At 40.8% G+C, this 16,771-nt stretch overlaps 1 protein-coding gene across 1 annotated transcript in view; it reads left to right on the forward strand.

Annotated features, from left to right (window-relative positions):
• The first annotated feature begins 11,072 nt into the window (after window positions 1-11,072).
• Window positions 11,073-16,771, forward strand: part of LOC135524612 (unconventional myosin-IXb-like) — a 118,388-nt gene continuing 112,689 nt past the window's right edge. Inside the window, 1 exon segment of the mRNA XM_064952305.1 lies at window positions 11,073-11,480. The gene's annotated coding sequence lies outside the window, so the exon portion shown is untranslated.

A 16,771-nucleotide genomic window follows, 5' to 3' on the forward strand; every position in this document is an offset into this window, starting at 1 on the left:
ACATCTGCACTACTCTATTGAAGAGACGAGGAAGGAACTTATGGTACCACACCCATAAGGACCAACACACACACACACACACACACACACACACACACACACACACACACACACACACACGATGCAAGAGGTTATTGACACTGATGAGCTGTTTCATCACTGCTCAAGAGAAAACACACTAATTGTGAAATGCTTTAGAATGTGACCATTCAGATGGATGTGAATTGATCATTTGATATGGGCTAATCCACACTTCCATGAGGCCATCACAATACAGTTTTGTTGATTTTTTGCTGTAATTTTCCACATACTTAATCTCATTGACGTGAACACTTTTCCCAACACTTGAGCCATGTTTTGACCCCTGCAATACTTTAATCCTACTGCCCAAGTTACTCCATGATGATTACAGGAAGTGCCGTTCATAGTGTTTTCCTAATTTTATTTTTATTTTACCTTTATTTAACTAGGCAAGTCAGTTAAGAACAAATTCTTATTTTCAATGACGGCCTAGGAACTGTGGGTTAACTGCCTGTTCAGGGGCAGAACGACAGATTTGGACCTTGTCAGCTCGGGGGTTTGAACTTGCAACCTTCCGGTTACTAGTCCAACGCTCTAACCAACCAATACACGTAATTTGAATTGATTGGAGCAGGATGTTTTCAAGGATATGTTGCAAGATACTTTTTCTACTAGAAAGGCATCAACCCAGTGTTTTTACTCAATATTTCTCAGAAAGAAAAAGATGATCCTGACATGAAGAAAACAGGAACCTTCTGATCAGATGTGTAAAGGGGCCCCTCCCTTTGGTTCCCCTACTATAGATGTACAGCTATGGTTTCACACCTCACTTCACCCAGCTGTGACAGACCACAGTCCTACCAACAACGGCCTACTTGGCCTACTTACCACCCGGTGAGCCCCAACCACATACCATAACTGACCAAAGTCAACATCACACACTCAGTAAAGAAAAATATCACTACTGATAAAAAAAAAGTGCTATCAGTGATAAACCTTAAAGCACACTTCTTCCTTCAGATCAACTACTTGTTCCAGCTGAAGCGTATCTGCAATCTCATGCTTAACTTGACTCATGGTGAGTCATTTAAGGAAAGTGAGGCCACAAGTTTAAAGTATTGTCACAAGTATTGTCACATGCACAAGTACAGCGACATGCCTTTCTTGCTTGCTCTTTCCCAACAATAAAGTAATCAATATCTGTAGTTTATAAAACAAAAATATAGAAAAAAAGTAGCACAAGAAATAGAAATAAGAAGAACACAAGAAAGTAAGTAAGCTATATTGAGGGTCAGTTCTAATACCATGTTTACAATGTGCAGGGATACTGGAGTGGGAGGGTTATATACTGTATGTACAGTATAGGTGCATCAGGATATACACAAGAAAAACAACAAAATAAAACACAACATGAAACAATTTCAAAGATTTTAATGAGTTACATTTCAAAAAAGGAAATCAGCCATTAAAATCATTCTAAATTTTCTGCCACCAGCTCTGGTGGACAATCCTGCAACCTCTCTCACAACTTGTGTTGTGTGACAAAACTGCACATTTTATAGTGGCCAATTGTTGTTCACAGTACAAGGTGCACATGTGTAATGATCATGCTGTTTTAACAGCTTCTTGATTTACACACCCGTCAGGGGGATGGATTATCTTGGCAAAGGAGAAATGCTTATTAACAGAGATGTAAACAAATTTGTACATTTTTGAGAAATAAGCTTTTTGTGTGTATAGAGAATTTCTGGGATCTTTAATTTCAGCTTATTTCAACACTTTACATGTTGCATTGATATTTTTGCTCAGTATATGATAAACAAAGTAGCAGCAGCGTATATGATTACTGTATGTGACTGTGTGTGAATGTGTGTGTACAGTCAGTATGAAAGTGTGTGTGTATTATGTGTGTGTGAGAAAATTAAGTGAGTGTGTGTTGGAGTGTGAGTGTGTGTAAGTGAGTGTGCATAGAGTGAGTGTTTGAGTGTGCAAAAATTAAATAGAAAGGTCAATGTAGATACTTGTTGCTCCGATTCCACTTGCCGTACGGAAGCAGAGAGAACAGTCTATATCTATGGTTTAGATGGCTGGAGGCTTTAACAATTTTCCGGGCCTTCCTTTCACACAGCCTGATATACCGTGTATTCGGAAAGTATTCAGACTCCTTGACTTCATCCACACTTTGGTGCTTGACAGCCTTATTCTGAAATGTATTAAATTGTTATTTTTCCCTCATCAATCTACACACAATACCCCACAATGACAAAGCAAAAACAGGTTTTTAGAAAAAATAAATATTCAGACCCTTTACTCAGTACTTTGTTGAAGCAACTTTGACATTGAGTACAGCCTCAAGTCTTCTTGGGTATGATGCTACAAGCTTGGCACACCTGTGGTTGAGGAGTTTCTCCCATTATTCTCTGCAGATCCTCTCAAGCTCTGTCAGGTTGGATGGGGAGCATTTGCTGCACAGCTATTTTCAGGTCTCTCCAGAGATGTTCGATCGGGTTAACGTCCGGACTCTGGCTTGGCCACTCAAGGACATTCAGAGACTTTTCTCAAAGCCACTCCTGCTTTGTCTTGGCTGTGTGCTTAGGGTTGTTGTCCTGTTAGAAGATGAACGTTTGCCCCAGTCTGAGGACCTGAGCACTCTGGAGCAGGTTTTCATCAAGGATCTCTCTGTACTTTGCTCTGTTAATCTTTCCCTCAATCCTGACTAGTCTCCCAGTCCCTGCCGCAGAACCCCACCCATAGCATGAAGCTGCCACCACCATGGTTCACCATAGAGATTGTGCAAGCTTTCCTCCAGATGTGATGCTTGGCATTCAGGCCAAAGAGTTCAATCTTAGTTTCATCACACTAGAGAATCTTGTATCTCATGGTAAAGATAACTTTAGGTGCCTTTTGGTAAACACCAAGCTGGATGTCATGTGCCTTTTACTGAGGAGAGGCTTCCATCTGGCCACTCTACCATAAAGGCCTAATTAGTGGAGTGCTGCAGAGATGGTTGTCCTTCTGGAAGGTTCTTCCATCTGGAGCTCTGTCAGAGTGACCATCGGGTTCTTGGTCACCTCCCTGACCAAGGTCCTTCTCCCCCGATCGCTCAGTTTGGCCCGGGAGGCCAGCTCTAGGAAGAGTTTTGATGGTTCCAAACTTCATCCATTTAAGAATGATGAAGGCCACTGTGTTCTTGGGGACCTTCAAGGCTGCAGAATTTTTTTTGTACCCTTCCCCAGATCTGTGCCTCGACACAATCCTGTCTAGGAGCTCTACGGACAATTCCTTTGACCTCATGCCTCGGTTTTTGTTCTGACATGCACTGTCAACTGTGGGACCTTAAATAGACAGTTGTGTTCCTTTCCAAATCATGTCCAATCAATTGAACCTTCCACAGGTGTACTCCAATCAAGTTGTAGAAACATCTCAAGGATGATCAATGGAAACAGGATGCACCTAAGCTCCATTTCAGATCTCATAGCAAAGGGTCTGTCACACCCTGACCATAGTTTGCTCTGTATGTTTCTATGTTTTGTTTGGTCAGGGTGTGATATGAGTGGGCATTCTATGTTTCATGTCTAGTTTGTCTAGTTCTATGTTTGGCCTGATATGGTTCTCAATCAGAGGCAGGTGTGAGTCATTGTCTCTGATTGGGAACCATATTTAGGTAGCCTGTTTGGTGGTGGGTTTTGTGGGTGATTGTCCTTGTTTCTGTCTCTGTGTTACTTTGCACCAGAATAGGCTGTTTCGGTTAACGTGTTACGTTTCTTGTTTTTGTAGTATTCGTGTTTCCTTTGTTTTTTCATTAAATATGAATCACAATAGCCACGCCGCAATAGCCACGCCGCATTCCTTCACCAAAAGAAAACCGTTACAGGGTCTGAATACTTATGTAAAGAAGATGTTTTTATTTCTAATTTTTAATACATTTGCAAAAATGTCTAAAAACCAATTTTCATTTTATCACTATGGGGTATTGTGTGTAGATTGATGAGGGGAAAAAAACATTGAATCAATTATAGAATAAGGCTGTAACGTAACAAAAAGTGGAAAACATCAAGGGGCCTGAATACTTTCTGAATGCATTGTTGAGGTACTAGATGGCAGGGAGCTCTGCCCCAGTGATGTACTGGGCTTTCTGCACCATCCTCTGTAGCACCATACGATCAAGGGCAGTGCAGTTGCCATACCAAGCAGTGATGCAGCCAGTCAAGATGCTCTCGATGGTGCAGCGGTAGAACCTTTAGAGGATTTGAAGGCCCATGCCAAAGTGGTTTGATTTAGATCTACACATTCTCGTTTAATGAATCACCTCCCATTTAAATGAGCTTTCTGCCACTGAATAATGCAAATAACAAACCCAATGGCCAATTAGCTGAATAAATATTTAGATCTCACCTGTCTTTGGGTCAGCCAAGCAAACAATATAAACACTGTCATAGTAAAGTAAGTTTTAATCTTCCTAGTTTTACCTACATTTCAGTGTTTTAAGGCAACAAAAAAAATTCAATAAGGCTTTAGTGAAATATTGCATGCTTCAATAATCTTCTAGTAAAATAGGTGATACATATGAACCTTTTCTCAATCAAGTGATGCTACAGAGGCAGTATCGGTTTGTGGGCCTGAAAAAACTGTCCAGAAAAGGTAACAGAAAACAACCGCATCCTTGGCTGTCAACACCCATAACTGTTGAAAACGCCCTTTCTCTGAAAATACAACTAAAACCACAATGTGCATAGCGTAGACTACAAGGAAATGGAAACTATGAACTTGTTTACATTCCTTCCCACAACATTCAGCAAGTTATGAAACCTTTTTATTTTTATATTTAAGTATGCACAATATGCCAAATAGAGTGGAAAAGTTGCCCTTAACCATAGATAGGCTACAGCAGAATAATTATATTTTCCCCTCTCAATAATGATTAAGGTTAGGATTAGAGGTAGGGTAATCTGATACTAGATATTTTATGGTCTATGGTAGAACAAATTCTGCCTTAATTGAGCATGTATGTGAGTCATAGGTGCATATCAGTTGCTGACCTACTAATTGTGCATTCAAGGTCAATACTGCGTTAAATTATCAATGTGATTTTATAGCTTTACTTACAGGATAGCTAGTGCTTTTCCTCAAGAAATCACACAAGTTAGAATCATCTGCACATACACCTACAGTAAGTCAATTACTGATGACAACTGGCAAGTAGTCTATCCCACAGACTTCTAAACTCAGTAAAAAAAGAAACATCCTCTCGCTGTCAACTGCATTTATTTTCAGCAAACTTAACATGTGTAAATATTTGTATGAACCTAACAAGGTTCAACAACAGACATAAACTGAACAAGTTCCACAGACATGTGACAAACAGAAATTGAATAATGTGTCCCTGAACAAAGGGAGGGGGGATCAAAATCAAAAGCCACCAGCTGCATTAAGTACTGCAGTGCATCTCCTCCTCATGGCCTGCACCAGATTTGCCAGTTCTTGCTGTGAGATGTTACCCCACTCTTCCACCAAGTCACCTGCAAGTTCCCGGACATTTCTGGGGGGAATGACCCTAGTCCTCACCCTCCGATCCAACAGGTCCCAGACGTGCTCAATGGGATTGAGATCCGGGCTCTTCGCTGGCCATGGCAGAACACTGACATTCCTGTTTTGCAGGAAATCATGCACAGAACAAGCAGTATGGCTGGTGGCATTGTCATGTTGGAGGGTCATGTCAGGATGAGCCTGCAGGAAGGGTACCACATGAGGCAGGAGGATGTCTTCCCTGTAACGCACAATGTTGAGATTGCCAGGTGTTGTTACACATGGTGTGCCACTGCGAGAACAATCAGCTGTCCGTCCTGTCTACCTGTAGCGCTGTCTCAGTACGGACATTGCAATTTATTGCCCTGGCCACATCTGCAGTCTGCATCTGCATGCCTCCTTGCTGCATGCCTAAGACATATTCACACAGATGAGCAGGGACCCTGGGCATCTTTCTTTTGGTGTTTTTCAGCGTCAGTAGAAAGGCCTCCTTGGTGTCCTAAGTTTTCATAACTGTGACCTTAATTGCCTGTCGTCTGTAAGCTGTTAGTGTATTTACGACTGTTCCACTGGTGCATGTTAATGAACTGGTTATGGTTCATTGAACAAGCATGGGAAACAGTGTTTAAACCCTTTACAATGAAGATCTGTGAAGTTTGGATTTTGGATTTTTACGAATTAGCTTTGAAAGACAGGGTCCTGAAAAAGGGATGTTTATTTTTTTTGCTGAGTTTATAAAGATCATAATAACATACAAACCTCACTGGCCACGTTGTGTGCACCAGCATTGCAAAATAAATGTACTCATACATGTTATTCAATATTTTACCTACATCGTTTGTGCGCTTGAACATGCGTCTGCATAGCAAAGCACTAAAATAGAAATCCTATCACCCCAATCACAACTTCAGAAACATTGCGTTTTGGTACACCAGAAGTACATCAATTTCCAATGGAACACTGTGTTTGCCTTGCAGCATTGCATTGTAGCATTGCATTACAGAGGCAGTTGCAGTGCGTTCTGTATGGAGCATAAATTGGATTTACCGAACATAAGTAATGCTACAGTGCTGCACGGGCAAACACAGCTTTGGTGTACTTCTTGTGTACCAAAACGCAATAAAGCTGCAGGTGTGATCAAGGAGTTATTGGATATCATGAAGATACAAACCCACTTGATGCTTGAAATACAAATTAGGAGAGATTCACTAAAGATAACGAGAAACTAACCAGGTTTCCCTTTTTATCAGCTAAAAAGAGGACCATATGAATGTCAGGTAAAATAAGAACCCAATGTCAATCCCTCCAACTCCCAGGACAAAGCTAGCTAAATATCCATGAATGTTGTTTGTATGTTCTGACCTGCCCCCAAATGGATATACAGTGCATTTGGAAAGTATTCAGACCCCTTGTCATTTTCCACATTTTGTTACGTTACAGCCTTATTCTAAAATGGATTCAATTGTTTTACAATCTACACGCAATACCCCACAATGACAAAGCAAAAACAGGTTGTTAGAAATTATAGCAAATTTACCAAAAAAACAACAACTGAAATATCACATTTACATAAGTATTCAGACCCTTTCACAGTACTTTGTTGAAGCATTCCCATTCTTCTCTGCATATCCTCTCAAGCTCTGTCAGGTTGGATGGGTAGCGTCGCTGCACAGCTATTTTCAGGACTCTCCAGAGATGTTCGATTGGGTTCAAGTCCGGGCTCTGGCTTGGCCACTCAAGGATATTCAGAGACTTGTCCCGAAGCCACTACTGCATTGTCTTGGCTGTGTGCTTAGGGTCATTGTCCTGTTGGAAGGTGACCTTCGCCCCAGTCTGAGATCTTGACCACTCTGGAGCAGGTGTTCATCAAGGATCTCTCTGTACTTTCCCTCGATCCTGACTAGTTTCCCAGTCCCTGCCGCAGAAAAACACCCCCACAGCATGAAGCTGCCACCACCATGCTTCCCCATAGAGATGGTGCCAGGTTTCCTCCAGATGTGAGTTCATTCTTGGTTTCATCAGACCAGAGAATCTTTTTTCTCACGGTCAGAGTCCTTTAGATGCCTTTTGGCAAACTCCAAGCGCACCTGTCATGTGTCTTTTAATGAGGAGTGGCTTCCCTCTGGCCACTCTACCATAACAGCCTGATTGGTGGAGTGCTGCAGAGATGGTTGTCCATCTGGAAGATTCTCCCACCTCCACAGAGGAACTCGGGCTCTTGGTCACCTCCCTAACCAAGACCCTTCTCCCCCAATTGCTCAGTTTGTCCAGGAGACCAGCTCTAGGAATAGTCTTGGTGGTTCCAAACTTCTTCCATTTAAGAATGATGGAGGCCACTGTGTTCTTGGGGACCTTCACGGCTGCAGAAATGTTTTGGTACCATTCCCCAGACCTGTGACTCGACACAATCCTGTTTCAGAGCTCTACGAACAATTCCTTCAACCTCATGGCTTGGTTTTTGCTCTGAAATGCACTGTCAACTGTGGGACCTTATATAGACAGGTGTGTGCCTTCCCAAATCATGTCCAATCAATTGAATGTACCACAGGTGGACTGTAGAAACATCTCAAGGATGATCAATGCAAACAGCATGGATCTGAGCTCAATTTCGAGTGTCATAGCAAAGGGTCTGAATACTTATGTAAATAAGATATTTCTGCTTTTTAATTTAATCTAAAAACCTTTTTTTTCGTACTTAATGTATTTTATAGAATAAGGCTTTAACGTAACAAAACATGGAAAAAGGGAAGGGGTCTGAATACTTTCCGAATGCACTGAACAAAAATATGAACTTGGGAACCAGGCCGACACACTGGGGAGCCAGGCCCAGCCAATCAGAATGCGTTTTCCCCCACAAAAGGGCTTTATTACTGACCAAAATACTCCTCATTTTCATCAGCTGTCTGGGTGGCTGGTCTCAGACATTTCCACAGGTGAAGAAGCTGGATGTGGAGGTCCTGGCCTGGCGTGATTGATTACATGTGGTCTGAGGTTGTGAAGCAGGTTGGATGTACTGCCAAAACAATGTTAGGTGTGGCTTATGGTAGAGAAATGAACATTAAATTCTCTAGCAACAGCTCTGGTGGACAGTCCTGCAGTGGGCAAGCCAATTACACACTCACTCACAACTTGTGTTGTGTGATAAAACGGCACATTTTAGAGTGGCATTTTATTGTCCACAGCACAAGGTGCATCTGTGTAATAATCATGCTGCTTAATTAGCTCCTTGATATGCCACACCTGTCAGGGGATGGATTATCTCGGCAAAGGAGAAATGCTCACTAACAGGGATGTAAACAAATTTGTGTACAACATTTTTGACAAATAAGCTTTATGTGAGTATGAAACATTTCGGCATGGAACATGGGTCCAACACTTTACATATTGAATGTATATTTTTGTTCAGTTTTAGTTGGTTCACATTTTGTAAGCGATGTGTCATGATCGTGTCTGGTGAGGATGAACAAAATCACCCTTTCATCCCAAAATACTCTGGGAAGAGCTATATCAACACCTGTTGGTCATTTGATGAAATTGCATGTACTATTCACAGTCAAAGTTGTCAGTGCATAATCTTACCACATGGTGCTGATTTTGGCTCATTTATACTTGCAGAAGCCACTTTCAACTTGCTTTGTACATTGTAAATCACATGAGCCTTGGTGTGGACCGATTTAGTTATAAAGCCAAACTAAGCACTGCAATCAGGCCAAGTGGATGATATTTACAAATTGACACGGAATCATTCATTATCAGTAGGAAGCACTGTCTTCTGACAATTCTGGAATTTGGAGGTAAAATCTGGCATTTCTATGTTTTAACGAACATCAGCATACTATACTGAACAAAAATAAAAACACAACATGTAGAGTGTTGTGATCGCATGTTTCATGAGGTGAAATAAAAGATACCAGATGTTTTCCTATAAGCACAAAAAGGGTATTTCTCTCAAATTTTGTGCACACATTTGATTACATTGTTGTTAGTGAACATTTTGCCAAGATAATTCATCCACCTGACAGGTGTGGAATATCAATAAGCTGATTAAATAGCCTGATCATTACACAGGTGCACTTGTGCTGGGGATAATAATAAAATGCCACTCTAAAATGTGCAGTTTTGTCACACAACACAATGGCACAGATGTCTCAAGTTTTGAGCGAGCGTGCAATTGGCATGCTGACTTCAGGAATATACACCAGGGCTGTTGCCAGAGAATGTAATGTTAATTTCTCTACCATAACGTCATTTTAGAGAATTTGGCAGTATGTCCAACCAGCCTCGCAACCGCAGACCATGAGTAACCACGCCAGCCCAGGACCTCCACATCCAGCTTCTTCACCCGGGGGATTGTCTGAGACCAGCTACCCAGACAGCTAACGAAACTGAGAAGTATTTCTGTCTGTAATAAAGCCCTTTTGCGGGGAAAATGCATTCTGATTGGCTGGGCCTGTCTCCCCAGTGGGAAAAAAATATATAAATGCAACATGCAACAATTTCTAAGATGTTACTGAGTTAGTAAAATCAGTAAATTTAAATAAATAAATTATCCCCTAATGGAGTTCATATGACTGGGCAGGGGTGAAGCCATGGGTGGGCATTTGCCCACCCACTTGGGAGCCAGGCCCACCCATGGCTTCACCCCTATTTCAATTGACTGATTTAACTATCTCAGTAAAATCTTAGAAATTGTTGCATGATGCATTTATATTTTTGTTCAGTGTAGTTGCTAGGCTATTGAATCAGACTATGAATCAGACATGTCAACAACAAATGTAAACGTATAACTTGTAAAACACTTACCTTGGTTCTTTACCGGTAGTAAAATGCCTTTATTGCATGATGCTTTTCCATTGCAGGTCTAAATGTTACCACAGGTTACCAAAGATACTTTTAACTAAGTTTTACCCTGTGATGTCACTGCACTCAACGTTTAAAGTGCATCACTAATCTAATATCTGTAGATGGCGCTGAGCAATTACATGTTTGGTATAACAGTGAGTTAGTTACATTGTATGGACTATCCAGACAGACTAAAAGTACTTCTCCAATAGAAATCCCCGATTCTTTAGTAGACGATGTCATGGCGACGTTGACTAGCAAAGCTCATGTGTAGAAGCAGCACGTTGGGTCTAACGAGCATCACGCGCCAAACTGCGCATGTGCAGGCCGCCAACAAAGACACTCCTTCGATATAAAGATGTTTTTGACGAAAATAAAAAAGCGTGTCAGTTTGTCATTTTGCCGAGGTTGGAATAATAACATGTTCATCTACTTAAGACACTGGCTATAATCTAGGTAGTGCCTTTAGATTTAGAGAAAGGTAACAACTAATAAATTATTTTTCACTCCTCTTATTGACTTCTCAAACACCAAACCCCGGCCTGGTCTGTTTGGTCGGTTTCGCAAGCGTTCCCGGAAGTCTTGCGTTGAAGCGCCTCTGGGTTTAGAAACTCTTTGGAACATCACTTGCGTTTTTTTCTAAACTTTTTTCCCCGCGCGGAGCCTCGAGTTTGCGAGAGAAAGGAAGTAAGCAAGCCAGCAGCAAACCATATAATCATTGTAGTCAATTCGCGAAGCCAGGCAGTAGACTTGAAATGATGTACGATTAAATGTATTTGACCACATCAAGGTTACAGTATTTGGGTAAGATAGCAATTGAATATAGGTATACTACATTGTAGAAAAATAACTTTGCGGCATGCTTCTAAACCGTTTTGTGATTAGCTACTATAAGCATATGTTTAGTTCTCGATTCTGAACGGCAACGTCCTTCGCTATGCTAACGTTAGCTTGAAGTATTTGGTTGGTTATCCAGTTTTGATTTCATCAGAAAGGGAACTACAAAATATTATTTCTGAATTGTCTATCAGTTGTATGCGGGAAATACAATAAGGAGTCATCTCAGACAATGAGAAAAACAACTGAACAAGGTAAGATACATTATTAGAGTGCTTGTTTTGAACAAAAGTTTGTAAAGGAACAGATCAAGAAAGCTGGGAAGCCGATATTAGCCAGAATTGTTGTACAGTATCCAAATAATTGGCTGTAGGAATTTTAGTGCGCAAAGTATCTTGACAGTCATCTTTTTTTCAAAATATTAGCTAACAGATATTTCACTGTTTACAGTTCATTGATGTCTGATAGTTCAAGTTGCCTTATTGTCTACGTCCTCTCCCAAATAGATACAAACGTATCATTTCACTCATTCAGAACTTGAAACTGTCAAATTTTATTCCTGTCCTGACGAATTGTGTTGCAGCAGCTAGATATATATCCACTGACTGTATGGTTGACTTCGAGCAACATCACACTTAAAATGCTGAATAGTTTTAGAATGTTGAATTTTGATTCTTATTCCATTGTTATTCCATCAGCCAGACAAGTTGGTTTTAAACTGAACAACAATACCCACATGTCACTTATAAATTCTGATAACCAGTGTGGTGGGTATCATTTGTGGAACGTTCCAACAGGAATCTGATCCAAAAACGTTGTAAAAGCACAAGGTTGCCAACAAACGTATACAAAGTCGCACGATCAATTCACGTAGCTAACTAGCTGACAAATGGGTATCAACTCACCACGTAGATTATTCTTAATGTTTGTTAAAAAAAGGGTACCAGAGCGAGGACAGACTTTTGAAGGAACGTGGTGAGTGAAAAACTTTAAATAAATAGCCCACTCCCTACTCAGTATCTTATTCTGCCGCTATACAATGGGCTGTTTGTTGACAACCTTGTTATTTACAACGTTTTTGGAACAGATTCCTGTTGGAATGTTCCACAAACTATACCCACACTAACCAGTGCTCATTGTCTGAGCGTACACTTATACAAGTGTAGTCTACAGACTTTTTATTGCACAAATTACACATTTTGGGGCAAAAAAAGAGTAGGTGAGCCAAACTTCATAGTTAAAGAAATTTAGTCCCATGTTCTTTCACCTCCACCCAACCACATGTTGCCAAAATGCTCCACAGCACTGTAAGTACATGAATAATGTATGAGCTGTGGAAAAACCTGTAACTGAAAAGACCAAATAAGAAAAGTACATTTAGGCATAGGTTTTGCTGAAAAGTCTGTTAATCTTGGTGTTGTTTCCAGTGTCAAATGTGGCAAGTCATTTCCTCCTGATGAAATAATGTATCTACACTTCCTTCTCTTGAGCTGCTCTATTTGCCATATGTGTCTGCATTAGTGGACCTAACCAATTCAACTACTTTGTTGAGAGAGTCCTGTGTTGAACAAGATACAGCAGCCATTTCAGCCCCTAACTCTATCATAGTAAACGTGATTGCGGAACAGGAAACATATTTAATAAATATAGACTTCCGTAGCTGACTCAAATGCCTTAGAATGCTAGTTACAGACATGACATACACTACCATTCAAAAGTTTAGGGTCACTCAGAAATGTTCTTGTTTTTGAAAAAAAGCAAATTATTTGTCCATTAAAATAACATCAGGCAGTGTTCCTCTGTCCAGTGTCTGTTCTTTTATCCATCTTATTCTTTTCATTGGCCAGTCTGAGATATGGCTTTTTCTTTGCAAATCTGCCTAGAAGACCAGCATCAAAGTCACTTCTTCACTGTTGACGTTGAGGCTGGTGTTTTGAGGGTACTATTTAATGAAGCTGCCAGTTGAGGACTTGTGAGGTGTCTGTTTCTCAAACTAGACACTCTAATGTACTTGTCCTCTTGCTCAGTTGTGCACCGAGCCCTCCCACTCCTCTTTCTATTCAAATCAAAGTTTATTTGTCACATGCGTCGAATACAACAGGTGTAGACCTTACAGGGAAATGCATACTTACAGGCTCTAACCAATAGTGCAAAAAGGGTATTAGGTGAACAATAGGTAAGTAAAGAAATAAAAAAACAGTAGCGAGGCTATAAAAGTAGTGAGGCTACATACGGACACCGGTTAGTCAGGCTGATTGAGGTAGTATGTACATGTAGATATGGTTAAAGTGACTATGCATATATGATGAACAGAGAGTAGCAGTAGCGTAAAGAGGGGTTGGTGGGTGGCAGGACACAATGCAGATAGCCCGGTTAGCCAATGTGGGGGAGCACTGGTTGGTCGGGCCAATTGAGGTGGTAGGTACATATGCACATGAATGTATAGTTAAAGTGACTGTGCATATAAGCCCAACCAATTGTGCTATTATGTGTTGTTTTTTTTGCGTTATTTGTAATTTATTTTGTACATAATGTTTCTGCAACCGTATCTTACGGCAAAAAAATAGCTTCTAGATATCAGGACAGCGATCACTCACCTCGGATTAGACAGATTTTTCCTTCAACATGCAAGCAACAGGACATTCTCCAACACCCGACAGGGCCAACATCCCCGTTATTTGCAAGAGGAAGAAATGCAGGTACAGGGGACACAGAGCGGGATGCCTCGTGAGGACCCGCAGAAGGTGAGTGGGAAAGCTGCCGTTACCGTCAATATTACTCGCCAACGTGAAATCATTGGACAATAAATTAGACGAGGTACGATCCACGAATATCCTACCGACGGGACATCAAAAACTGTAATATCCTATGTTAAAAGGAATCGTAGCTGAATAAAGACATGGATATTCAGCTAGTGGGATATGCGCTGCACCGGCAAGATAGAACAGCACACTCCGGTAAGACGAGGGGGGGCGGTCTGTGCATATTTGTAAACAATAGCATATTTGTAAACAACAGCTGGTGCACGAAATCTGAGGTAGTCTCTAGATTTTGCTCATCTGAAGTAGAGTATATTGTGATAAATTGCAGGCCACACAACTTGCCTAGAGAGTTTTCAGCTATACTTTTCGTGGCTGTTTATTTACCACCACAGACAGATGCTGGCACTAAGACCGCACTCAGTCCGCTGTATAAGGAAATAAGCAAACAGGAAACCATTCACCCAGAGGCGGCGCTCCTAGTGGCCGGTGAGACTTTAATGCAGGGAAACTTAAATCAGTTCTACCAAATTTCTATTGGCATGTTAAATGTGCAAACAGAGGTAAAATAATTCTAGGTCACCTGTGCTCCACACACATAGATGCGTACAAAGCTCTCCATCCATTTGGTAAATCTGACCATATTTCTATCCTCTTGATTCCTGCTTACAAGCAAAAATTAAAGCAGGAAGCACCAGTGACTCTGTCTATAAAAAAGGTGTCAGATGATGCTTAAGTACAGGACAGTTTTGCTATCACAGACTGGAACATGTTCCGGGATTCTTCCGATGGCATTGAGGAGTCCACCACATCAGTCACTGGCTTTATCAATAAGTGCATCAAGGACGTCGTCCCTACAGTGACTGTACGTACATACCCCAACCAGAAGCCCTGGATTACACGCAACATTCGCACTGAGCTAAAGGGTAGAGCTGCCGCTTCAAGGTGTGGGACTCTAACCCGGAAGCTTACAATATTTGTAGCCCAGTGCTGGCAGTGCAGTGTGCTCTGTTACAAATTCTAATGAGTAACCAGATTTTCGAAATCCCCCAAATGGTTAAGCATAGGATTTGGGGTTGGGTTATCTGATCCTAGATCTGTGGTTCGAGAACTTCTATCTCTAGCTTGTGTGGTGCAGGTTTGTGGCTCAGTGTTCTCTAGAACCTTAATGAGTCCCTCGGTCTGTTTATATGCTGCCTAGTCTACCTGTGGAAAGTAGTCAAAGCCACCTGCTGTCCCATGATACTGTAAAACAGAGGCTCGATAGTTATTCAGTGGCATGGAAACTATCGTAGCAATTTAAGAACTTATGCTCACTGTAAGAGAAATTAGCTAAGCCAAGTTGTAACTTAATTTTGGCTGCTTTGAAAAGACTTCTAATAGAAACTTGTTAAATCAGTAGAGAAATGAGAATGAATTAGCCAAAATGTACTATTTGATGAGGACATTTCTTGGCATGAAGGTTGTGGAGGCCTGTCTGTGTTTTTCGGGGAGACGGTTTTCTGCCTTTGTCTCCACAGTTGAAAAATACTGGGATGGGCAGGGAGCATAAAATAAAAAAATAGACGAAGCCATCGACGACGTCACCCTGTTGTTTCCTATGAGAATGTTCAGTGGCGCATTTGATGATCAGGAAGTGTCATTTCACCAGGTCACCATTTTGCTACATGGAGGATTTTTTGAAAACATAGCATACGCAGTTTGAGCTCCTCTAGGATGTGACATTGCAGGTTAGCTAAGTGCTGCCCCTTCTCATGGAGTACCTTCAGTGGAAGGCTGACTGAGCTACTGCAGGCTGCCATTACCAAGTCAATTATCTTTATAACCTTTGTCTGTGGTTTTAAAGTAATCGGTTCAAGGACATACAGTACCAGTCAAAAGTTTGAACACACCTAGTCATTCCAGGGTTTGAATTAATTTTGACTATTTTCTTCATTATAGAATAATAGTGAAGACATCTAAACTATGAAATAACACATTGAATCATGTAGTAACCCAAAAAGTGTTAAACAAATCAAAATAAATTACAATTTGAGATTCTTCAAAGTAGCCACCCTTTGTCACCTGGAATGCCTTTCAATTAACTTCTTACGGCTGAGATCCCTTTAACGGGATTGATACGACAACAGCCAGTGAAAGTGCAGAGCGCCAAATTCAAACAACAGAAATCTCATACTTAAAATTCCTCAAACATACAGGTATTTTACACCATTTTCAAGATAAACTTGTTGTTAATCCCATCACAGTGTCCGATTTCAAAAAGGCTTTATGACGAAAGCACACCATCTGATTATGTTAGGTCAGTACCTAGTCACAGAAAAACACAGCCATTTTTCCAGCAAAAGAGAGGAGTCACAAAAAGCAGAAATATAGAAATTCAGAAATATAGATAAAATGTATCGCTAACCTTCATCAGATGATACTCATAGGACTTCATGTTACACAATACATGTATGTTTTGTTTGATAAAGTTTATATTTATATCCAAAAATCTCAGTTTACTGAATGTAACACGCCAATGTAATGTTTTGCTTCCAAAACATCAGGTGATTTTTGCAGAGAGCCACATCAATTTACAGAAATAGTCATAATAAACATTGATAAAAGATACAAGTGTTATGCATGGAACTTTAGATCAACTTCTCCTTAATGCAACCGCTGTGTCAGATTTCAAAAAAGCTTTACCGAAAAAGCACACCATGCTCTAATCTGAGTACAGCGCTCCGAGACCAAAACAAGCCATACAGATATCCGCCATGTTGTGGAGTCAACAGAAGTCAGAAATC

Source organism: Oncorhynchus masou, chromosome 31, assembly GCF_036934945.1.
Source record: "Oncorhynchus masou masou isolate Uvic2021 chromosome 31, UVic_Omas_1.1, whole genome shotgun sequence".
NCBI classification, from domain to species: domain Eukaryota; kingdom Metazoa; phylum Chordata; class Actinopteri; order Salmoniformes; family Salmonidae; genus Oncorhynchus; species Oncorhynchus masou.